The 24607-nt window shown below is 47.3% G+C and overlaps 1 long non-coding RNA gene across 1 annotated transcript in view; it reads left to right on the plus strand.

Moving 5' to 3' along the window:
- The window catches only part of LOC126475001 (uncharacterized), a 388440-nt gene that overhangs the window by 145017 nt on the left and 218816 nt on the right, over positions 1–24607 (plus strand). Inside the window, exon 2 of the long non-coding RNA XR_007586635.1 lies at positions 17076–17117. This is a non-coding gene — a long non-coding RNA (uncharacterized LOC126475001). The remainder of the gene's footprint in view (positions 1–17075; positions 17118–24607) is intronic.

The following is a 24607-nucleotide window of genomic DNA, read 5'->3' on the forward strand; positions in this document are numbered from 1 at the left end:
GGATGAACCGTAAAATTATTAGTGGGTCACGAAAGGTTACTAATCTCAATCAATACACAAAATGTAAAGTGGAAGTTGGTGCCAGGGAATAACAGGTAAAATTACACACAATTTTCAGTAACACTTTTTATTCAAATTTGGTGCAAGACTTTACGATAGTTTTTAAAAAAAACAACAATCGTTTAACAAATAGGTCACAATTTACAATAGGAAAGGACTTTTAAATTATTATAAAAAATTTCACGCCAGTAAAAGGCAAGAGCAGGCAAGCAATTTAACGTATACAACGCGACGCTGCATAGTATTTCAAGCTCAGCTAAATTACAGATGAATTTCACTCCATTCATTAAATTGCGCAGAATCCAACTTGTCTGCAACATATAAAGACAATCCTGTTTACAAAAGTTCTCAAAATAGAAAAACCAAAACGCATGAGTCATGCACACGGGGGACACTCGCAGTTAATAACATTAACGTTTCCAATATATTTATAAAAAATAAATTTTACAAATTAACTTACGGCAAACACACACGCTCGCCAGGTAGGACTTGCGAACTTTTACAACATTCTCCTTTCAAGGCAACAATTTCTACCCGTAATGAAATGGCGAACTTTTGCATGGCAAGTAAACACACTAATAACCAACTACCTGTATAAAACACACAAACACGTTGAGTAAAAGCCTTAAAAGGTATTGAATTGGGAAAAACACCCAAGTTTTTTGTTGACTAGAAACAATATTTAAAAAAATCTACTACGGCGTACATTAACAACCTTGCTGAATTATAGCCAAATATACATAAACACAAACTTACGTAAGTTACAGCTTCCAGACGAGCAGGAATTCGTTATGCGATTGACTAGTTCTTACCACGAGGCAGAAAGAATTTTTCTTCTTTCTTAGAGTACCTTTTACACGTGAGTCTAGTAATACTAGTTATGGCAGGCGAGAGAATGGATCAGGTCTTAGTGCCTTTCATTATAACAGTACAGCCATTGGTGCCTTAGACTTTCACAGACATGGCAGAGGCTAACAGTCGAATAAACCCGTAGGTAAGCTGGGAGGGGAAAGAAGCAATCCGAACCACAGGTTTACTCTGACTCCCTCCTCCCCCCTTTCGTCCTCAAAGGGGACAAACGGACCACCCTTTCTGATATTACCACCTTCCCGCGGGTGGGCAGACGAGAATGAATGGCGGGAAACTACCCAAAAATACGGCTGGTATAATTAACAAGAATAAGTAAACTGAATTCAGTTAAACTTCGTAAAATCTGTTAACAATCAATACTCGACTTCTGGCGCGTTACGACTCCCAGGAAGGAATCAACGCAGCGCCTCCAAATGTTCTGCCGAGCCGCCCGCTGTCAGCCGTTTCAACGGACGCAGGAAGGCGCGCCGATTTTCAGAACCTCCTCGCCGGTCGACAGCATACGGCCGAACTGCAAATTAGGCCCCTCGCGGACCCACGCTCAGGAAGATTCCTTTCGCGACGAGCAGTTAACGCCCCCATACCACGGAGCCGCTGCTCGCGTCGCTTACGCTGATGCCGCGGTCTGCGTGCTGTCCCTCTAGCACCGGCAGAGAAGTCGCTTCTTGATGCCCCGACTGCCAACTCTCCTTCAGAGCCCATACAGCCACTTCCTAAACCCACGCGAACCGCCCACTTTTCCCCATTCCCGCTAGAGGGAGACACCGAAGCCTTCAATTTCGACAAAGGCACCACCGCCGGAAAACGGAGGGCGACTGCTTCACGCTAGGCGCTGCGGCGCGCTTTTCAAAGCTAACTTTACTACGGCTTAAAGGAGTAATCGCAGAACGTGGGCGAGGAACGCTCGCTCAGGGTGGACGGCGACCTGTGACGAAGCAGGTGACACCCAGCACAGCGCTGCTGAGCGTAGGGGCTCCGCGGCAAAAGACCTCTGCGTGATCCCGTGTTGACCAACAGTGCTGTAAGTCACGACCGCAGTGGATACGGTACGGTCTAGATTGCACCGTGGGTCAACGGAAACGTCTCACCCTGTCGGATGAGTGACGTCTCTGGTTCCAGCAGGACGGTGGCCGCGCCCGGAAGGCCGACGTGTAGGCGAACGGCCGCTCGGAGCAGTACTATGGTATGGAGAAACTGAACTGGTCTTGCATCGGATCTTTGTTGGTAATAGAGCGGAAGATGACAAGTGCGGGCCGCGGTAACATTACTGTGTACCACCTGCACCCCTTCCACTCTGCCTTCTCCGACGGCGGTCGCATCTTCCAGCAGGAGAACTGTCTGCGTCACGAGGCCAGAATCTACATCTACATTTATACTCCGCAAGCCACCCAACGGTGTGTGGCGGAGGGCACTTTACGTGCCACCTTCATTACCTCCCTTTCTTGTTCCAGTCGCGTATGGTTCGCGGGAAGAAAGACTGTCTGAAAGCCTCCGTGCGCGCTCTAATCTCTCTAATTTTACATTCGTGATCTCCTCGGGAGGTATAAGTGGGGGGAAGCAATATATTCGATACCTCATCCAGAAACGCACCCTCTCGAAACCTGGCGAGCAGGCTACACCGCGATGCAGAGCGCCTCTCTTGCAGAGTCTGCCACTTGAGTTTGTTAAACATCTCCGTAACGCTATCACGGTTACCAAATAAACCTGTGACGAAACGCGCCGCTCTTCTTTGGATCTTCTCTCTCTCCTCCGTCAACCCGATCTGGTACGGATCCCACACTGATGAGCAATACTCAAGTATAGATCGAACGAGTGTTTTGTAAGCCACCTCCTTTGTTGATGGACTACATTTTCTAAGGACTCTCCCAATGAATCTCAACCTGGTACCCGCCTTACCAACAATTAATTTTATATGATCATTCCACTTCAAATCGTTCCGCACGCATACTCCCAGATATTTTACAGAAGTAACTGCTACCAGTGTGTGTTCCGCTATCATATAATCATACAATAAAGGATCCTTCTTTCTATGTATTCGCAATACATTGCATTTGTAATCGTGTTCAGTGCTGTGAGGAGCGTGATATTGAACTCACGTTGGTGTCTCGCCCACAGAGTTCGCATGGTCCGACCCGGTGGAACGCACATGGGTCGTTGCCGGGCGTTAACTCGCACCCATAAACGCGCCCGCGGTACTACACGGGAACTGTGTGACCTTTGCGTAGAGGTCTGCCGCCACATACCTGCGGAGCCGTACCGAGGCCTGAGACGCACGCACGCAGACCGGCGGCTGTAGTGCATTCGAAACGTGCAGCCTCGCACGCTACTCAGCTGGCGGCGTTTCGGCCCAGCAGTCAGAATCCACGTCAGCATACTACGCCACGAGCCGCCGACTTACGCTGGCAGAGGACACTTTTCGCCCTCCGCGCCCGCACCTCTGCCGCTCCGTCCGCGAGTGGTGAGCTCGAGAAACGACTGTCGGTAGGATGCAACGGGCTCCTCATTCGTCTGGTCTTCTCGTCGTCGTCGCCCTCATTTCAAGAGAAGTGTTACGAGAGGAAGTGAGGTTTCCCGACTCTTCTTCCAAAGTACACTCTCGGAATTTCAACAATAACCCTGTCCGTGGTACACAACGCCCCTCTCGTTGCGTCTGCCACTGGAGTCTGGGCATATGCGGGACGTTCTTGCGCTTGGCTAACGAACTATTGACGAAACGCGTCACTCTCCTTCGTACCTGCTCCTGTTACTGCTCCCTGCTACGTGTCGTGGACTAACGACTAATACTCAAACGGATCTACGGTACTTCTTTCGTGCATAAATAACATTTCCTTAGGAGGTTTGCAAAAAATTAGAGCCAGACGTCTGCTTTTCGTAAAGCTACACTGCTGGCCATTAAAATTGCCAACGCTTTCGCCGTCCATACACGTCGAGTGCTCGGTAGTTCCACGGTTTTCGTTCGCTAGTGTTACCGTGTAGCGATTCTGTACACACTCAGCACGGAGACTTCCCAACGAAGTTGTGGACCTAAGCAACGAGGCTGGACGATTGTGTTTCGCTGAACGAAGCAAACTCTGAGAGATTTACTAGAAACTACACTACTGGCCATTAAAATTGCTACACCAAGAAGAAATGCAGATGATTAACACGTATTCATTGGACAAATATCTTACGCTAGAACTGACAGGTGACTACATTTTCCCGCAATTTGGGTGCATAGATCCTGATAAATCAGTACCCAGAACAACCACCTCCGGCCGTAATAACGGCCCTGCTACGCCTGGGCATTGAGTCAAACAGAGCTTGGATGGCGTGTACAGGTACAGCTGCCCATGCACCTTCAACACGATACCACAGTTCATCAAGAGTAGTCACTGGCGTATTGTGACGAGCCAGTTGCTCGGCCACCATTGACCAGACGTTTTCAATTGGTGAGAGACCTGGAGAATGGCTGGCCAGAGCAGCAGTCGAACATTTTCTGTATCCACAAAGGCCCGTACAGGACCTGCAACATGCGGTCGTCCATTATCCTGCTGAAATGTAGGGTTTCGCAGGGATCGAATAAAGGGTAGAGCTACGGGTCGTAACACATCTGAAATGTAACGTCCACTGTTCGAAGTGCCGTCAATGCGAACAAGAGGTGACCGAGACGTGTAACCAATGGCACCCCATTCCATCACGCCGGGTGATACGCCAGTATGGCGATGACGAATACACGCTTCCAATGTGCGTTCACCGCGATGTCGCCAAACACGGATGCGACCATCACGATGCTGTAAACAGAACCTGGATTCATTCGAAAAAAAATGACGTTTTGCCATTTGTGCACCCAGGTTCGTCGTTGAGTACACCATCGCAGGCGCTCCTGTCCGTGACGCAGCGTCAAGGGTAACTGCAGCCACGGTCTCCGAGCTGATAATCCATGCCGCTCCAAACGTCGTCGAACTGTTCGTGCAGACGGTTGTTGTCTTGCAAACGTCCCCATCTGTTGACTCAGGGATCGAGACGTGGCTGCACGATCCGTTACAGCCGTAGGGATAAGACGTCTGTCATCTCGACTGCTAGTGATACGAGGCCGTTGGGATCCATCACGGCGTTCCGTATTACCCTCCTGAACCCACCGATTCCATATTCTGCTAACAGTCATTGGATCTCGACCAACGCGAGCAGCAATGTCGCGATACGATAAACCTTTATCAAAGTCGGAAACGTGATGGTACACATTTCTGCTCCGTACACGAGGCATCACAACAACGTTTCACCAGGCAACGCCAGTCAACTGCTGTTTGTGTATGAGAAGTCGGCTGGGAACTTTCCTCATGTCAGCACGTTGTAGGTGTCGCCACCGGCGCCAACCTTATGTGAATGCTCTGAAAAGTTAATCATTTGCATTTCACAGCATCTTCTTCCTGTCGGTTATATTTCGCGTCTGTAGCACGTCGTCTTCGTGGTGTAGCAATTTTAATGGCCAGTATTGTGGTTTTACGTGGCGACTGTGTTTAAGGCCGCTAGTGATAGCAACTAATGCAAAATAGGAGTAACAGTTTCTACTAATTCATCGGTTATGGCGTAATCGACCATTATCGGATCTCTTCGCCTGTTTATGCGCTACGTAACATATGTCTACGTTGAGGGACAGCTTGCAGCCCGTACTCAAAGCATCGATCCTCCCTGCACTTGTTCGTGTATTTCGCTCGACTTCATGGCGTTCCAGCTTTGCTGTCGGCAACAGCCACCCAAGGCTTCTGGCGCTAACCATTAGCCCTTTATATTTACCGTAAAGGGTAGAAACTGTGTTCCACTCGCATGGCGTACTCGTGAAGTTTTTTACATCTGACGAATTCACCCTGTTAAGGAGGAGGTGTTGAAGAATACAGCTAAAAAGTCATGTGTTCCTAGGTAAACTCGTATTTTGTTCACAAGGCGGAAGTCGAAGTGCGCGGTCTCAACATAGAAGCCGGTATCTGCGGACTTTTGGGGTCACGGCCCAACGGAGCTGTTAGAGTTCCGCGATAATTGTTTCTGCAGGATCCGCGGTCAATCCTAGAGACAATATAACAATCTTTGAGAGATGCCTTTCGTTTTTTAAGAGGTTTCAGCCGACTACCTTTCCCGCTGTCACTTACCTCGGTGATCAGCACACGGTTCTTCTAATTTGCAGTCGTAGGACCCGCAATGAGTTCGGAACCCGACACTTCCTCCACAGCGATCTGGCGAGGAAGCAGTCGCTCGCCACTGCTTCCTGTGTGGCGAACCGCCTGCACAGCGCCGCTTGTCGCCCCGGCCGTGGCCGCTGCGCCGACGCGACGCGAAGCGACGTTGTGGTGTAGCTGCGGAAAATTCCAATTCCCTTTCTTCACGAGGCAGCTGCCAGCTGACGGCTAGCGGCTAGCGCTTCCGCCTGCGGTGCCACGTTCCCAGAAACCAGGCCGCCGTTCCCAGCTTCTGGCCGTATCTCAACCCCCCCAAAACCACTGTACACACACACACACACACACACACACACACACACACACACAATGTAAACAATACTCAAATTTGGCGCCACACTCACTGGTGAACAAATGAACACTGACTGGGCTGGGACACACAACAACCGTGATTACAGTCTGCTTTGGTGAAGTGTTAAGTGCTTTATGCGACCAAATTTCTGAAAATATGCGTTACATTTACGTGTGCTTAACAGCACCTCATCAAGATGCTGAGAGAAAGTGGCTTGCCACACAAAACCGTAAGTAAAAGCGAACATACGCGTGAAATATCGCGACAAACTAAATTACGTTTAAAACATTAAATGATAGTTTAAGTCCCGATAAAATTTCTCATCAACATAGTTTGGTTGCAGATGACAAGCTGCAAGTACGAAATAATACGCAAGTGGTCCTGCAAAACCATGCAAACCGAATGTAAAGGTATTAAATAACAGAAACCAGTAGTTGTTTGGACTAAATATTTCCGTAATTTTGCAATCATTTAGTAAAAATGTTCACATTACAGATTAAATAAAAAAGAAACCCACTGATGGTGGCAGAGAGGTGCTGAAACATGTTTGGGAACTTTCAAAAACGATGTTTTGGATAGCAATTTACGGTTTGTGTTGCTCCTTAATTGCTGCTACACTGCTGTTATCTTCTTGGGGAAGTAGTCTATCTATGCAACTCAGTGTGTGTGAACTCCTAAGTGACCAAACTGCTGAATTCATCGGTCCCTAGATTTACACGCTGGCTACTGTGGCCGTACGGTTCTAGGCGCTTCATTCCAGAACCGCGCTGCTGCTACGGTCGCAGGTTCGAATCATGCCTCGGGCGTGGATGTATGTGATGTCCTTCGGTTAGTTAGGTTTAAGTAGTTGTAAGTTCCAGGGGACTGATGACCATAGATGTTAAGTCCCATAGTGCTCAGAGCCATTCCGTGCATGTCGACCTGAACCGCGCGGCTCTACGCAATTAAATATAAAATTTAAGCCAGCCGTCTGCTTCTCATATAACTCGTTTTATGTCGTGATTGTGCTTCAAGTCGCTACTGATAGCAGCTAACGTGAAATATGAGGGATTTCTTTTTTGCGTCATACGCGTTTACTCTATTTGTATTTATTACGTGTAATGTTTCGAGAAGCAACACGAAGTCTAGTTTTATCGTTATTCCCTTGTCGCTCACTGGAGCAACTTTTTGAAGAGCCAGTTTCGTAAGGTTAAACTATTACTTACTAAAGTTTTTTTGGGAACTTATTTTCAGTTACGTTCTCGGGATTTGTGACGGCGCGAAACTGTATTGAAGTGTTTCTGGATGTCAGGAAACAAGATGTCTACATAGCTTCGCTATCTTCTGTCTTCTGGACCTCAAGAACAAAAAGAGTCGGTTGCTGCGTAGTGTTTCGGTTTCCAAAAACCGCATCACACATTGCGATTTGAGTGACCAACTTTAATCATCTCGCGTATGGAGCTGCTTTCTTGGCAATAGCGTGTATGCTTGATTTCAGACAAACATAGAGAGGCAGTTGATACAGTGGAATTACTAGACGCATTAAGACTCAGTTCACTGCCAACAGCATAATTAAAACAGTCTTGTAGTTGGCAGAATGCATCTGAATCTGTGGCTGCGAACGCAAACAACTCGGCGAGCCAGGAAGCACGTTCTGCGCCAACTTCGGCGAACCGGTCTGTAGGCAGGCTGCTTTGCCGTCGTTTGCATAGCGCGTGGCTCTGCGAGCGACTTCCTGCTAAAAATGTGTGACTAGGGCCTCCCGTCGGGTAGACCGTTCGCCGGTGAAAGTCTCGGTTTGACGCCACTTCGGCGACTTACACGCGTCGATGGGCATGATAGGACAACACAACACCCAGTCCCTGAGCGGAGAAAATGTCCGACCCAGCCGGGAATCGAACCCGGGCCCTTAGGTTTGAGAATCTGTCGCGCTGACCACTCGGCTACCGGGGGCGGACGCCTTCCTGCTGTTCCTGAGTAATCTCCGTCGTTACAAACTCCAATACTGTGCCACGTTTAGGTAAATGAGCATGTTCTATGCTGTAGTATAGAGATTCCAAACAGTTGCAATAGACTAGATGCATTTGCTTCGCGCGTGTACCTCAACCAATCAGGTAACGTGTTTATGCACGTGTCTTCATGTCAACGATTGAGTGTTGTCGCAACTTTGTAGACGGACCGTTGTAGTCGCCAAGAGCCGTTTGCAGTTAAATTGAAAGCCAGATGTCAGGGAGTGTGCCATACGTTCTTGTTGTGGTCTTCAGTACAGCGACTGGTTTGACGCAGTTCTCCATGCTACAAGCCTCATCATCTCTGAATACCTACTCCAACCTATATCCTTCTGAATCTGCTTAGTGTATTCATCTCTCGGTCTCCCTCTACGATTTTTATCCTCCACACTTCCCTCCAATACTAAATTGGTGATCCCTTGATGCCTCAGAACGTGTCCTATTAACTGGTCCCTTCTTCTAGTCACGTTGTGCCACAAGCTCCTCTTCTCCCCGATTCTATTCAATACCTCCTCATTAGTTATGTGATCTACCCATCTAAACTTCAGCATTCTTCTGTAGCACCACATTTCGAAAGCTTCTATTCTCTTCTTGTCTAAACTATTTATCGTCCACGTTTCACTTCCATACATGGCTACACTCCATACAAATACTTTCAGAAACGACTTCCTGACATTTAAATCTATACTCGATGTTAACAAATTTTTCTTCTTCAGAAACGCTTTCCTTGCTATTGCCAGTCTACATTTTATATCTTCTCTACTTCGACTATCATCAGTTGTTTTGTTTCCCAAATATCACTCATCTACTATTTTTGTCTCATTTCCTAATCTAATTCCCTCAGCATCACCTGATTTAGTTCGACTGCGTTCCACTATTCTCGTTTTGCTTTTGTTGATGTTCATCTTATATCCTCCATTCAAAACATTGGCCATTCCGTTCAATTGCTCTTCAAAGTCCTTTGCTGTCGCTGATAGAATTACAATGTCATCGGCGAACCTCAAAATTTTTATTTCTTCTCCACGGATTTTAATTCCTACTCCGTATTTTTCTTTTGTTTCCTTTACTGCTTGCTCAATATACAGATTGAATAACATCGGGGGATAGGCTACAACCCTGTCTCACTCCCTTCCCAACCACTGCTTCCGTTTCATGTCTTTGACTCTTATAACTGCCATCTGGTTTATGTACAAATTGTAAATGGCCTTTTGCTGCTGTTGGTTGGTTGGTTTGGGGAAGGAGACCAGACAGCGTGGTCATCGGTCTCATCGGATTATGGAAGGATGGGGAAGGAAGTCGGCCGTGCCCTTTCAGAGGAACCATCCCGGCATTTGCCTGGAGTGATTTAGGGAAATAACGGAAAACCTAATTCAGGATGGCCGGACGCGGGATTGAACCGCCGTCCTCCCGAATGCGAGTCCAGTGTCTAACCACTGCGCCACCTCGCTCGGTTTTGCTGCTGTATTTTACCCCTGACATCTTCAGAATTTAAAGAGAGTATTCCAGTCAACCGTGTTAAAAGTTTTCTCTAGGTCTAAGATTGCTAGAAACATAGGTTTGCCTTTCCTTAGTCTATGTTCTGAGGTAAGTCGTAGGGTCAGTATTGCCTCACGTGTTCTAACATTTCTACGGAGTCTAAATTGGTCTTCCCCAAAGATCGGCTTCTATCAGTTTTTCCATTTGTCTGCAAAGAATTCGTGTCATTATTTTGCAGCCATGACTTATTGAACTGATAGTTTTGTAATTTTCACACCTGTTGACACCTGCTTTCTTTGGGATTGGAATTATTATACACTCCTGGAAATTGAAATAAGAACACCGTGAATTCATTGTCCCAGGAAGGGGAAACTTTATTGACACATTCCTGGGGTCAGATACATCACATGATCACACTGACAGAACCACAGGCACATAGACACAGGCAACAGAGCATGCACAATGTCGGCACTAGTACAGTGTATATCCACCTTTCACAGCAATGCAGGCTGCTATTCTCCCATGGAGACGATCGTAGAGATGCTGGATGTAGTCCTGTGGAACGGCTTGCCATGCCATTTCCACCTGGCGCCCCAGTTGGACCAGCGTTCGTGCTGGACGTGCAGACCGCGTGAGACGACGCTTCATCCAGTCCCAAACATGCTCAATGGGGGACAGATCCGGAGATCTTGCTGGCCAGGGTAGTTGACTTACACCTTCTAGAGCACGTTGGGTGGCACGGGATACATGCGGACGTGCATTGTCCTGTTGGAACAGCAAGTTTCCTTGCCGGTCTAGGAATGGTAGAACGATGGGTTCGATGACGGTTTGGATGTACCGTGCACTATTCAGTGTCCCCTCGACGATCACCAGTGGTGTACGGCCAGTGTAGGAGATCGCTCCCCACACCATGATGCCGGGTGTTGGCCCTGTGTGCCTCGGTCGTATGCAGTCCTGATTGTGGCGCTCACCTGCACGGCGCCAAACACGCATACGACCATCATTGGCACCAAGGCAGAAGCGACTCTCATCGCTGAAGACGACACGTCTCCATTCGTCCCTCCATTCACGCCTGTCGCGACACCACTGGAGGCGGGCTGCACGATGTTGGGGCGTGAGCGGAAGACGGCCTAACGGTGTGCGGGACCGTAGCCCAGCTTCATGGAGACGGTTGCGAATGGTCCTCGCCGATACCCCAGGAGCAACAGTGTCCCTAATTTGCTGGGAAGTGGCGGTGCGGTCCCCTACGGCACTGCGTAGGATCCTACGGTCTTGGCGTGCATCCGTGCGTTGCTGCGGTCCGGTCCCAGGTGGACGGGCACGTGCACCTTCCGCCGACCACTGGCGACAACATCGATGTACTGTGGAGACCTCACGCCCCACGTGTTGAGCAATTCGGCGGTACCTCCAACCGGCCTCCCGCATGCCCACTATACGCCCTCGCTCAAAGTCCGTCAACTGCACATACGGTTCACGTCCACGCTGTCGCGGCATGCTACCAGTGTTAAAGACTGCGATGGAGCTCCGTATGCCACGGAAAACTGGCTGACACTGACGGCGGCGGTGCACAAATGCTGCGCAGCTAGCGCCATTCGACGGCCAACACCGCGGTTCCTGGTGTGTCCGCTGTGCCGTGCGTGTGATCGTTGCTTGTACAGCCCTCTCGCAGTGTCCGGAGCAAGTATGGTGGGTCTGACACACCGGTGTCAATGTGTTCTTTTTTCCATTTCCAGGAGTGTATTATTCTTGAAGTTTGAGGGAATTTCGCCTGTCTCATACATCTTGCTCACCAGATGGTAGAGTTTTGTCATGGCTGACTCTCCCAAGGCTATTAGTAGTTCTAATAGAATGTTGTCTACTCCTGGGGCCTTGTCTCAACGTAGATCTTTCACTGTTCTGTCAAATTCTTCTCGAAGTACCATACCTCCCGCTTCATCTCCATCTACGTCCTCTTATATTTCCATAATATTTCCCTCAAGTACATCGCTCTTGTATAGACCCTCTGTATACTCTTCTGACCTTTCTGCTTTCTCTTCTTTGCTTAGCATTGGTTTTCCATCTGAGCTCTTTATGTTCATATAGGTGTTTCCCTTTTCTTCAAAGGTCTCTTTAATTTTCCCGTAGGCAGTATCTATCTTACCGCTAATGATACATGCTTCTACATCCTTCAATTTGTCCTCTAACCATCCCTGCTTAGCCACTTTGTACTTACTGTCGATCTCATTTTTGAGATGTTTGTATTCCTTTCAGCCTCCTTCATTTACTGCATTTTTATATTTCCTTCTTTCATCAATTAAATTCAATATCTTCTGTTACCCATGGATTTCTACCAGCCCTCGTGTCTGTACCTACTTGATCCTCTGCTGCTTTCACTACGTCATCTCTCAAAGCTATCCGTTCTTCTTCCACTGTATTCCTCTCCTCTGTTCTTGTCGATCGATCCCTAATGCTCTGACACTCTTTAAAACTTCTGGTTCTTTCAGTTTATCCAGGTCCCATCTCCTATACGTATGGCATGCCATTTAACGTGCACTACGAACGACGGTGCAAAACTGCATTTTTCACATTGACTAACCATTGGCAGAATGAGTATCAGAAAAGAAATCCTCACCCAACTCAGTTTCGAAGAAATGAAGGAAGGAAGACACGAGCAAATGTCTCTCCTCTGTAAACTGCAGGCTTCACCAACTAGCCTATTTGGTAGATCATTTATGTTGAGATCCACGTTTTTCACGAAGATACTTGCGTAACTGCAGATAGAAACCTTCTAATTCACTTCATGTTTCGTGACTGATCTCTGAAATGCTACCGGACCGGCAGACACAGGACAAACACTGTGGCGCATCCCCATTTTGAAGGATCCTAGTCAGCATAAAACTTCGTTCGTCTTTGTTGACTCTGGAGGTCAACATTCTGTTTCCTTTGCTCTACGTGAAATAAACCTTTCCTCAGATTTTCTCATAAGTCGATAACGTTAGAATTTATTCGGAAGCATTCCATGGTCCACACAGTAGAATGTTTTTGGTACTTCAGAGAACAGCTGCTGTACGCACAGTTCAGCCCTCGAAGTGGGTCTCCATACAAGACAACGAATCGACTACCCTGTGTATGCTCCTGGGACAAGGCAGCAACTCGTACAGTGTGTCGTGTCTGCTGTGATTTATAACCTTGTGTTCACTGCCTTTAAAAAATCTTACAGAACTCTCCTAGTATTAAAACTGTCATGTAAATGTTTACGTTTGTTTCTCTTGTAGTGCAAAAAAATGGTTCAAATGGCTCTGAGCACTATGGGACTCAACTGCTGAGGTTATTAGTCCCCTAGAACTTAGAACTACGTAAACCTAACTAACCTAAGGACATCACAAACATCCAAGCCCGAGGCAGGATTCGAACCTGCGACCGTAGCGGTCTTGCGGTTCCAGACTGCAGCGCCGTTAACCGCACGGCCACTTCGGCCGGCTCTTGTAGTGCATATGACATGTTGTGCACCATGGTATATAAATGCATGGTACGTACAGCGGATGTACCCAAAGATAAGAATGCAACAGAAGCAGTAAACATAGCCTTTTAGATGTATGAATGCAGAGTATCGCGGCGATAACATTGGATAAAATGTTCTCGGGTTTCCAACAGCGTCAATTGGTTAAAACTACATGAGCTTTCAGCCAAGCACACCTTGCCCATTATCAAGTGTTATGACTTCCAGTGGGCTGTTGGTGCGCCCTTATATACGCTAGCTGCCGGCTGTGACGTCACTGGTGCCCGTGACATTGCCATATATGGGCATGTTTTGAGTCGGCGTTCGTTGTGCCCTCTTCAACCGCGCGATCGCTGGATCCCACGCAGCGCTGAGCTGTAAGCCACCGTCTCCAGATTTCTCTGGATAGCGTAGGCGATAATCTGCGCTAGCTGAGCATGCGTTAGAGAACGGTCACCACATAAAATTTGGCGGTACCTCTGTCGTGGCTCGCTCTAACGACTTCTGGGACAGTTTAATAAAGGAAGTTATTGAAATAAAAATTACCACAAACACCCTGAATAGAGACGGTGGCTTACAGCTCAGCGCTGCGTGGGATCCAGCAATCGCGCGGTTGACGAGGGCACAACGAACGCAGACTCAAAACATGCCCATATATGGCAAGGTCACGGTCACCAGTGACGTCACAGCCGGCAGCTAGCGTATATAAGGGCGCACCAACAGCCCACTGGAAGTCATAACACTTGATAATGGCCAAGGAGTACTTAGCCGAAAGCTCGTGTAGTTTTGACCAATTGGCGCGGTTGGACACCCGAGAACATTTTATTCAAAGCCTTTTAGAGTTATATTTTCTTCTTTGTGTCTGTATTACATGGCGACTGTGCGTCTGTGCGTCATCGGCCACAGCGTTTGCTACTGGCTGACATCCCTCGTGTAGGGTACTGTACAGCTCAGCAGATGATGGTGTGGCCCCCTGTGCTTCCCTGCGGCTTTCAAGCGGTGCGTTTCGCCTTGTGCTACGTACAACTTCTGTTTTTTCGAGAGGCCAGTGTATAGCTGGATTTGAGTTTCGCATGTATGACAGAATATTCGGCATACCTTTCATTGGTATGACGACACGCAAATTCACGAATGAAGTCTCTTCAGGTTCGTGGTTTACTTGCAGAGGTACTGCCAAGAAGTTATGGCGAAAAAATCTGGATGTATCTGTCTTTTCATGGTTATAGTGACAACGGCTTGCGTTTGCCTTTTTTTCCTGGCGCAGGTTTTCTCATTATGTCTGAGGCTTGTTAGCCAACGACATAGTATGAGACTATAAGTAATGGCGAGTTTGTCTGCAAGGTCGTCCTCCGCAGCAAAGCACAGAAATATTTTTTACGAAAATAAAAAACAGCCTTTCCTTGCTGCAGAAAGAAGAGGCGGGTTTTATTTGCAAAACAATAATGTATAAGGGATGGATTGGACATGAGATTCGTGAATCTGAGCGTAATATCGTCTCACAAGGAGAGCTCGCCTCGCTTCACCTCACCTCTCTCTGTCGACTGCTCTGGCCTCTTCCATTTTCTTCCTATCTGCATCATTTTAAGCTTAGTGCCTGCCACAATAAAGCACTACGATCAGCTTCTCAAATAAACTCCACAAAATCCCCTTTGAAGGTTACAAAATTTCCGACCACTGTTAGGTACAAAGAATTTGTAAGTATTTAACGTACGAGGGGCAGTGAAAGGAGGATCGAGAACCCTCAACAACGGGACCATATGAAACATCCCCTTTGAATAATTAATGAATTACTGTGCTGATAAACCTCTACGTTATTTGATTTTCAAACAGCTGAGCAAAACAGAATGTACTCAGACATTACTCTCCTTATTTATTCTGATCAACACTAAACTGACACACAATATTTTTAGCGCAACGCAATCTGACTTTCAATAATACCCACAAAAGAATGGTCCTGACTAACAATAACCTATACCTTTCATGAATCACCTCACAAAAATCTTCGTTACTCGAACTACTGCAATACACCGAGCGCCAATACTGCCAGCGAGATAAAAGATTATAACAAATGAATTCACTAACTACTGATAGGCATAGTTAGCAAAAGAAAGATTTTGATAGAGAACAAACAATGTATTTACCTTAATAATATTCAAAAGTTATCATATATATATATATCTCCAGTATTACAAATTTACTCTTTCTGGCAGACACACGTCCAGATCGTCCGCTCTTAAAATTCTGCCATATCACTCCCCCACATCCACCACTGCTGGCGGCTCACCTCCAACTGCGCAACGCTACGTGCTGTTCACAACCAACTGCCCAACACTACAATAGCAAATTTTCCAACAACGCAAACCAGCCACAGACTGCACACAGCACAGTCAGTGATTTTCATACAGAGCGCTACGTGACGTTACCAACATAAAAACCTAAATAGCCTACTTACACATAGAATGGTTCCATTCAAAAGTAATGACCAAACGCGTGAAGACATTTATCCCACCGGGAGAGGAGACGATCAGTTCCTATTTCATAGAACGCGGTCGGCCGCTGACGGATCCACAACCGCACCCCCTCTGGTTCTTTCTCGGCCAACTCAAACAGATGTCGACGCATGTCTTTCTTCAGGTCGCCAGCGATGTGAGAATTGCACGATGAACGATCCGGGCTGTAAGGAGGAAGACACATGCATGGGCGTCGGTTTCAGTCGGACGAGGAAGAGCAAGAATAGGCGCTGTTGTGGATCCGTTAGCGGCCGACCGCATTATGCGAAGCAGGAAATGGTCGCTCGTCTACCAGCGGGATAAATGTCTTCACGCGTGTGGTCATAAAGTTTGAATGAAACAATTTAATGGTCGCGTTGTGGGCGGCGTTCGATTTTCTTTCGATTGCCTCTCATAGGATTTTGTAGCTCATACGTAGCGCAGCAGTTTTACAGTCGTACGGTTACTGGTTCGAACCTTGTTAGTAGTACTTTTTATTTTATTAGCGTTCAGTGCTTATTAACAAATACAAATGCTCAGCAACAAATACTGAATCTTGTTTCTAATAAAAATAACATCTTTAAATTTTTAATTCCTCGTCTCACAAAAATTAGTGTTCCCAGTAAGGTAAAATGTGGTGCAAAATTGCAAACCGTCAAATAGAAAATAAAGAACTACTTGCATTCCTAGAGATTCAACAGTTTTATTGCCGTGTATCTTTTTCATTTAACAACAAATCATTTCGAGTATTTGTATCTATTTTTATCAGTGTGACGAGTAACCAAAAGTAAAAAGATGTTATATATATATCACAAAAATATTCCGCATAAAGTAAAGAAGTTGTTTCTAGCGAGATTCGAACCAGCGACGCTCTACACTCGGCTACGGACAGTTGTTTAAATGTTGCAGACGTACTTAGCGCCGCTCGGAAATCTTATCTTCAAAGGCGATTTTTTCTAATTTTTTGTTTTTCATAATTGCGCCCAACAGCATTAATAAATTCGTGTCCGGGCACTATCGTTGAAAAACCTTAAAACATGAAGAATATCGAACAGGGCAGAGCTGGGCGTAAGACGGCCTTGATAGTGAAGGACGTGAAACAGTCGCTGCTGTTAAAGTTACTATACTTCTGTAGAGCAGTTTTTATATCTGTGCACTGTGCGTTACTGTATGTATTGCATGGCGTTAACGATGTGTTTGTTCTCTGTGTGACAGGTGGCTTGTGTCAGCTGCCGCCCACGCCGTTCCAGCCATTCGGTGAGTAACATGTGTGTGAAGAGATGAGAGACACCGTCGGAGTGGTGGTGGTGGTGGTGGTGGTGGTGGTAAGTAGATTTTAAACATCTGAAGGTTGGGACGAGACATGTTGTGCTTATGCCTACTGTGGTTCTGTCACAGAACAGTCTACGGCAATGCATTGTGCGCAGTCCCCGTTACACTTAGTGATGTTTTCGTGATTTAATGTGTTACGTTGTATCAGAGGCAGACACCAGCCCAAGTGTTGTAATAGAGAATCACCTGTCAAGACCCGAAACGCGACATATCTTAACATACAGTTTTGTAACGGATGTTCAGCCTGTTGATTTGCAAAGTATCGGAAGTACTTACGGTCAGAATTGACAGAGGTAAGCTGGGGAATGAATATGAATACTTAAACTTTTTAAATCGCAGTCATGATTAGTGAAATTAGTTTAATCTCAAACTCAACGATGGCGATTTCGACCTTATGGTCAGTTAAAAGAAAAAACAATTCGTTGCTACAAACATTTCAAATTATTTGGAAATCTTCTAGCACAGACATACTGTTCAAACATGGAATCCAACTCATTCCGCACCACCTTCGCATTTTATTTTCACTTGCTGACAGGCACGAACTGTGCCTGTGATTAAATGGCCATTCAGTGGCGAGGATTTGCGCAGAAAACTGTGACAGGCGTAGTGTGGACTGAACTTTCTTACACAGTCGCAGAACACGATTAGAGTCCGCGTGAGAGTTTGCAGGGGTGCAGAGCGTCGCCATATCGTGACCAGGTGAGGCTGACGTGCGGACATCGGCTGCATTTGTGCGTGCGTGGGTCTGCCAGTGGACGCCTAGAGCCCTCTGCGGCCGCGCCAGCTCATGTGGGGCCCTGTCCGCGGCTCTCTACTCCCGGGTAGCTTCTGTGTCGACAGACTCCGGCCGCGCCGGCCGGGGTGGCCGAGCGGTTCTAGGCGCTACAGTCTGGAACCGTGTGACCGCTACGGTCGCAGGTTCGAATCCTGCCTCGGGCATGGGTATGTGTGATGTCCTTAGGCTAGTTAGGTTTAAGTAGGTCTAAGTTCTAGGGCAGGGGTCTCCAAACTACGGCCCGCGGGCCGAAACCGGCCCGCGTTAGCTGGCCGGACATCCCCGGTGTCCGGCCCGCCAAATATTTGAGGTGGTACCTATACTGCCAATGATTGAGTTTCGAGGCCTATCGCCTATCGAGGCCTATCGCGACCAATACACATTGGCTGCTACTCGCTACAAGGCTACATAACTTAACTTATTGTTGCACCGCTTGAAATAACAATGCGTTGACATACTCTCCCTCTGTTACGTCTTGCAGTATTAGTGTTGCTAACAATGATTTTGAGATTTCGTTAACTTTGCAGGACGCTTTCGTGAAGAATGAGCAGTGACATACTTCTTCGTCGGTGAAATTCGCCAGAATAAAATACGCCATAATTTCGGTCAGGTACGTCCACCAATCAAAATTATGTAATTAAATAAAAATCGTAGTTCGTTTCAGTGCTAGCTGTTCCCACTACCTTAGATTTTTGCGATTTCACCTTTCCTTTAGCCTTACATTACGGTGATGACCTTGTAGATGACATCGGAAATTCACTGAGTCTTTTTGCAGATGATGCTGTGGTGTATCGAGGAGTTGTAACAATGGAAAATTGTACTGAAATGCAGGAGGATCTGCAGCGAATTGACGCATGGTGCAGGGATTGGCAATTCAATCTCAATGGAGACAAGTGTAATGTGCTGCGAATACATAGAAAGATAGATCCCTTATCATTTAGCTACAAAATAGCAGGTCAGCAACTGGAAGCAGTTAATTCCATAAATTATCTGGGAGTACGCATTAGGAGTGATTTAAAATGGAATGATCATATAAAGTTGATCGTCGGTAAAGCAGATGCCAGACTGAGATTCATTGGAAGAATCCTAAGGAAATGCAATCCGAAAACAAAGGAAGTAGCTTACAGTACGCTTGTTCGCCCACTGCTTGAATACTGCTCAGGAGTGTGGGATCCGTACCAGATAGGATTGATAGAAGAGATAGAGAAGATCCAACGGAGAGCAGCGCGCTTCGTTACAGGATAATTTAGTAATCGCGAAAGCGTTACGGAGATGATGAACTCCAGTGGAAGACTCTGCAGGAGAGACGCTCATTAGCTCGGTACAGGCTTTTGTTAAAGTTTCGAGAACATACCTTCACCAAAGAGTCAAGCAGTATATTGCTCCCTCCTACGCATATCTCGAGAAGAGACCATGAGGATAAAATCAGAGAGATTAGAGCCCACACAGAAGCATACAGACAATCCTTCTTTCCACGAACAATGCGAGACTGGAATAGAAGGGAGAACCGATAGAGGTACTCAGGGTACCCTCCGCCACACACCGTCAGGTGGCTTGCGGAGTATGGATGTAGATGTAGATCATGGAGTGCTAGGTTGCTTTAATCGCACTAGGTAGATCTTGGCCCTTATGACTTCGTGGAGGAGTCAATGTGGCCCGCGGACTAAAAAGTTTGGAGACCCCTGTTCTAGGGACTGATGACCTCAGAAGTTAAGTCCCATAGTGCTCAGAGCCATTTGACCCATTTTAGAACGGATAGAGTGCTGAAAAGAGGTTATTCCGTGAACATAATTCAAGTTAGAACATTGTGACAGTGCATTAGAAATAACGAGGGCGATGGTAGGGCGATTAGACTGTGACACGAGACTCTGAAAGTAGCTGGGTTTTACTATTTCAACAGGAAAATAGCTGGCAACAGCGAGAGTAAAGAGGATATGAAATTCAGATTGATAAGAAAAGACAGTTTTTCGTAAAAGTAGGTACTAGCTAACATGGAACGTAAATATAAGTGCTAGGAAGTTGCCCTCTTTAAAGTAGACACGATGAGGCATCGAGGAGCAGTCAATTTGGTAGTAGGAATGTGAGGGATACGACTTCTACAGGCAGGGCAGTGCCGGACTGTTGTTAGCAGCTTCCAGTGGATGTAGGTTGCAGTGCTTGACAGTCTTTCGTAAGATAGACTAGAGCTACATCAAAGCCGTCTGTCGGGAGGAGGAGGAGGAGGAGGAGGAGGAGGCGTAACCTACTGAGTCCGGTTTCGGGGCATCTTTCACAGCACTGGAGTTCGTCGGCCGCTCAAGGTGTTGGGGAGTACAGTATTAGGGTATAGAGAGAGAGAGAGGCCAGCAGGTAGAAAGCTCGACAGGAGAGGAGAGCAGAGCCGGACTACTTTGGTGGTCGGCGTGACCTTGGCCATAGCGCCGCATACCGGCGCGCAGGCTGCAGTTGGACGTCTCCTACCCGCGTCCCCATAAACATGTCTGGGAGCATCAGTGTGGCCAGATACGGAAGCTCAGCTGAAGCTAAAGCAAATGGTAGGCTACGATTAATTTGTGCAGGAACTGGCAATTGGCTCTGAACGTAAATAAACGTTAAGTAGCGCTCATAAGTAGGCGAGGAAGTACCCTAATGTTAGATTACACTGTTCCCAACATATAGCTGGAAACAGCAGCTACAGTAAAATACGCGGGAATGACAGTCCATCAGAACTTAAAGTGGAACGACCACCTTGTAGCGAAAGCATATGACGAGCGGAGATCGTAAGAACCTTAAGGGAATGTAATGGCCGGCCGATGTGGCCGAGCGGTTCTAGTGCTTCAGTCCGGGACCGCGCTGCTGCTGCGGTCGCAGGTTCCAATCCTGCCTCGCGCATGGATGTGTGTGATGTCCTTAGGTTAGTTAGGTTTAAGTAGTTCTAAGTTCTAGGGGGCTGATGACCTCAGCATTTAAGTCCCATAGCGCTCAGAGCCATTTGAACTTAAACATCTGAGGTCATCAGTCCCATAGGACTTAAAACTACTTAAACCTAACTAACCTAAGGACATCGCACACATCCATGCCCGAGGCAGGATTCGAACCTGCGACCGTAGCGGTTGCGCGGTTCCAGACTGTAGCGCCTAGAACCGCTCGGCCACCCCGGCCGGCAACAACAACAACAATAATAATAATAACGAGCCACACTACACTACCACTGAAGATGCGACTCCTTCCTTTCCGTTATCGTGGTTTCCGAAATATGAAAACGTAGCATTGTTTGTAGGAGCTGCAACTTACATTTAGTAACGATGTAATTGTGTTTACACTGAACTTAGGTACCAATTACAGTGTAAGAACGGTCCGAAGGTGTTTGCTATCCAACCGAAACTGGTTATCGTTTAGTTTTAATTAGACTACGTACCGATTGAGACCATTAAAGTTAATGCGCAGCACTGTGAACACAGTTTGTAAATCTATTATACAAATTCACTTACACCATAACAAGACGCATCTGACGTTATCGATTCGTGCAGAATTTATCGGTCGATTGCATTCCTTCGTGTGTAGTATTTCCTCTGAGATTCAAAACCATCTTGTATTAAATGCACACGTGCATTACAGAATTCGATAAAACAGCCGACTTGTTTTTTCAGAAGATTGATGTTACAGTGTGTGGGCGAGCGTGCTTCGTGTACGACTGCCAGTCTCCTCCCGCTTTTACTGTTCCAATCACGAAATGCTGCACGTGAGGGACGACTGCCGTGTATGACCTCGAGTCTGTCAGATTTGACCACTTGTGGTCTTGTCTCGCGATGTCTGTAGGAAGAACCAAGCCCGGCTCTTCTGGAAATATGCATCCCGAGAATTTTGTCTGAGAGCCTCTCCATGCTGGTGCATAGCCTCTCTTGTAGCGTCTACTGCTGGAGTTTGCTGTGTTGTTTCCTGATAGTGAACCCAGACTGACGAGCAATACTCTAGAAAAGGTGTAACAATTGCTTTGCAAACCACTCCCTTCGTGGTTGGTGTAAATGTATACAATGTTTGAGAAAGGGGGGTGCGGTTGTTACGTATGCCTCGTGACGACAGGGTGCAGGAGGTCGAGCGGTCAGGATTAGAGAGTGGGCATCCAGGGCTGCCGTTAAGTGACAAAACAGGAAATTAGGTACAATAAAGAGGATGTATTTCAATGTACGGTGTACAAGGGGCGCGCCTGGGGTCGGACGTTACCAGGTTTAGGCCAGTCTAGGAGGTCGAACAATTAATTGAAATGGGCAACGGAAGGGGAAGCGGTAGCGGTTCATGTTAACCTACGTTGGTGGCTGGTCGTTAAAAGCAGAGACAGAGGCTTTACCTTCCAAAAAGACGACTCTTCTGCTCGAGGTCTGGATTACAAGAGAGAGAAGCAACTCCAGCGTTCACACACGTGATCGGTATCCCGCGCATGCTATTGGCTAAAACCAAATTTTTAAACCAATTCCATAAAATATCCCTTGACTGGCTGCCACCATGTACAATCCCACTACACTCAGTGAGGACTGTTCTAGTGGCTGTCGGTCCTGTTAAAAGTAGTCGGCACTTGACAGCTTAATACCGATGGGGCCGCAACAGTGCGCCCCGGCTGCTGGGGTCTGCTGGCGGTATCGGCTGCCTAACAGTATGTGTCGCCGCTTTCCACCGCACAGAGTGTTCTTCTTGACAGCACTGGAGTAGGAAACTTTTCCGGGCGAAAAATTTCGCCTCTTTGAAGAAAAAATCGTAACTCCGGTCCTAATTAAAATTAAAAACAAATGTCTGACATGCTCAGAGGTAAAGTAGAGGTGTATACCATATGCGAGTTCCAAATTTCTTCGTGTTTTATGTGGGGCATAAAGAGTTTACAGTCAGCGGTAAAGAACGGATTGCACCAGTCCTCTTATCTTTCTATGTTTTCGATTTAGGCGTTATGTTTCAATTGTTACTACAACGTGACTGAATATCTATCTCACATTGCCTTCCTTTTATATCTATATATGTTTCGATATCCTTGACTGACTTGAGCGGTGCGCTGGCTGCTTGCAGACAGTGATAATTCGCAACTTTTAACCTCGAAACGCCAGCTGCTGACTGACTTAAACTGACTTCAGGCCGCCCCGGATGGTTAGTCCTACGTAGTTCGCGGCTGTTTCTGTTTCCGCTAATCTATCGCCGGTAGTATAATTGAATGACAGTCAACCTCACTGCATGCCTATGCGCTACACGATGCGTTTGTATACGTTCCGCTGGCCGGAGTGGCCGAGCGGTTCTAGGCGCAAGTCTGGAACCGCGCGACCACTATGGTCGCAGGTTAGAGTCTTGCCTCGGGCATAGATGTGTGTGATGGCCTTAGGTTAGTTTGAGTAGTTCTAAGTTCTAGGGGACTGATGACCTCAGATGTTAGGCCCCATAGTGCTCAGAGCCATTTTTTCGTATACGTTCACGGTCGGCTGCCAGCCGCTGCACCGAATGTCAGTCCTCTGCATGTGTTGATGCACTTCGCTGACCTCTCTAGTGTTGAGGTCTTCCTATATGCACGTTATTTGAGATGGAACAGTTAATTTTTTTTAGGAAACATTCGAATAAAACTTTCCATGTAGGCGTAACGTGTGGACAGTTGTCATGGGTTACAGAAGTACGGTTGTTAGAACGTTTCCCAAACAGAAGATGTTAAGCAAAGGCAAAGTATTAAGTTAGACGTTGATTTTCGTGAATTCCGTCTTCGACTTCAATGCACTCTGGATTTTTGTTGACAACGCCTCGCGCAGCTCTTCCGACGTCGTCGTGTCGTTCTTTTATGGGGGCAGCAGTACCCGTAATCCGAAAGAACAATTACTCTCTTGTGCTCTCTTTACCTTCCTAGATTTGGCCTTTCAACCATCCCCGCAGGCATTTAAGGTCCGGTGAAACATGGCTCCGAAGAAGCGTAACCTTTTCTGCCGATCCACATTCCGCGGAACGTTGATTACAGATTACGTCACTTGAGGACTAGAATAACTACACTCCTGGAAATGGAAAAAAGAACACATTGACACCGGTGTGTCAGACCCACCATACTTGCTCCGGACACTGCGAGAGGGCTGTACAAGCAATGATCACACGCACGGCACAGCGGACACACCAGGAACCGCGGTGTTGGCCGTCGAATGGCGCTAGCTGCGCAGCATTTGTGCACCGCCGCCGTCAGTGTCAGCCAGTTTGCCGTGGCATACGGAGCTCCATCGCAGTCTTTAACACTGGTAGCATGCCGCGACAGCGTGCACGTGAACCGTATGTGCAGTTGACGGACTTTGAGAGAGGGCGTATTGTGGGCATGCGGGAGGCCGGGTGGACGTACCGCCGAATTGCTCAACACGTGGGGCGTGAGGTCTCCACAGTACATCGATGTTGTCGCCAGTGGTCGGCGGAAGGTGCACGTGCCCGTCGACCTGGGACCGGACCGCAGCGACGCACGGATGCACGCCAAGACCGTAGGATCCTACGCAGTGCCGTAGGGGACCGCACCGCCACTTCCCAGCAAATTAGGGACACTGTTGCTCCTGGGGTATCGGCGAGGACCATTCGCAACCGTCTCCATGAAGCTGGGCTACGGTCCCGCACACCGTTAGGCCGTCTTCCGCTCACGCCCCAACATCGTGCAGCCCGCCTCCAG

This window comes from Schistocerca serialis, chromosome 4, assembly GCF_023864345.2.
Source record: "Schistocerca serialis cubense isolate TAMUIC-IGC-003099 chromosome 4, iqSchSeri2.2, whole genome shotgun sequence".
In the NCBI taxonomy this organism is placed as follows: Eukaryota; Metazoa; Arthropoda; class Insecta; order Orthoptera; family Acrididae; genus Schistocerca; species Schistocerca serialis.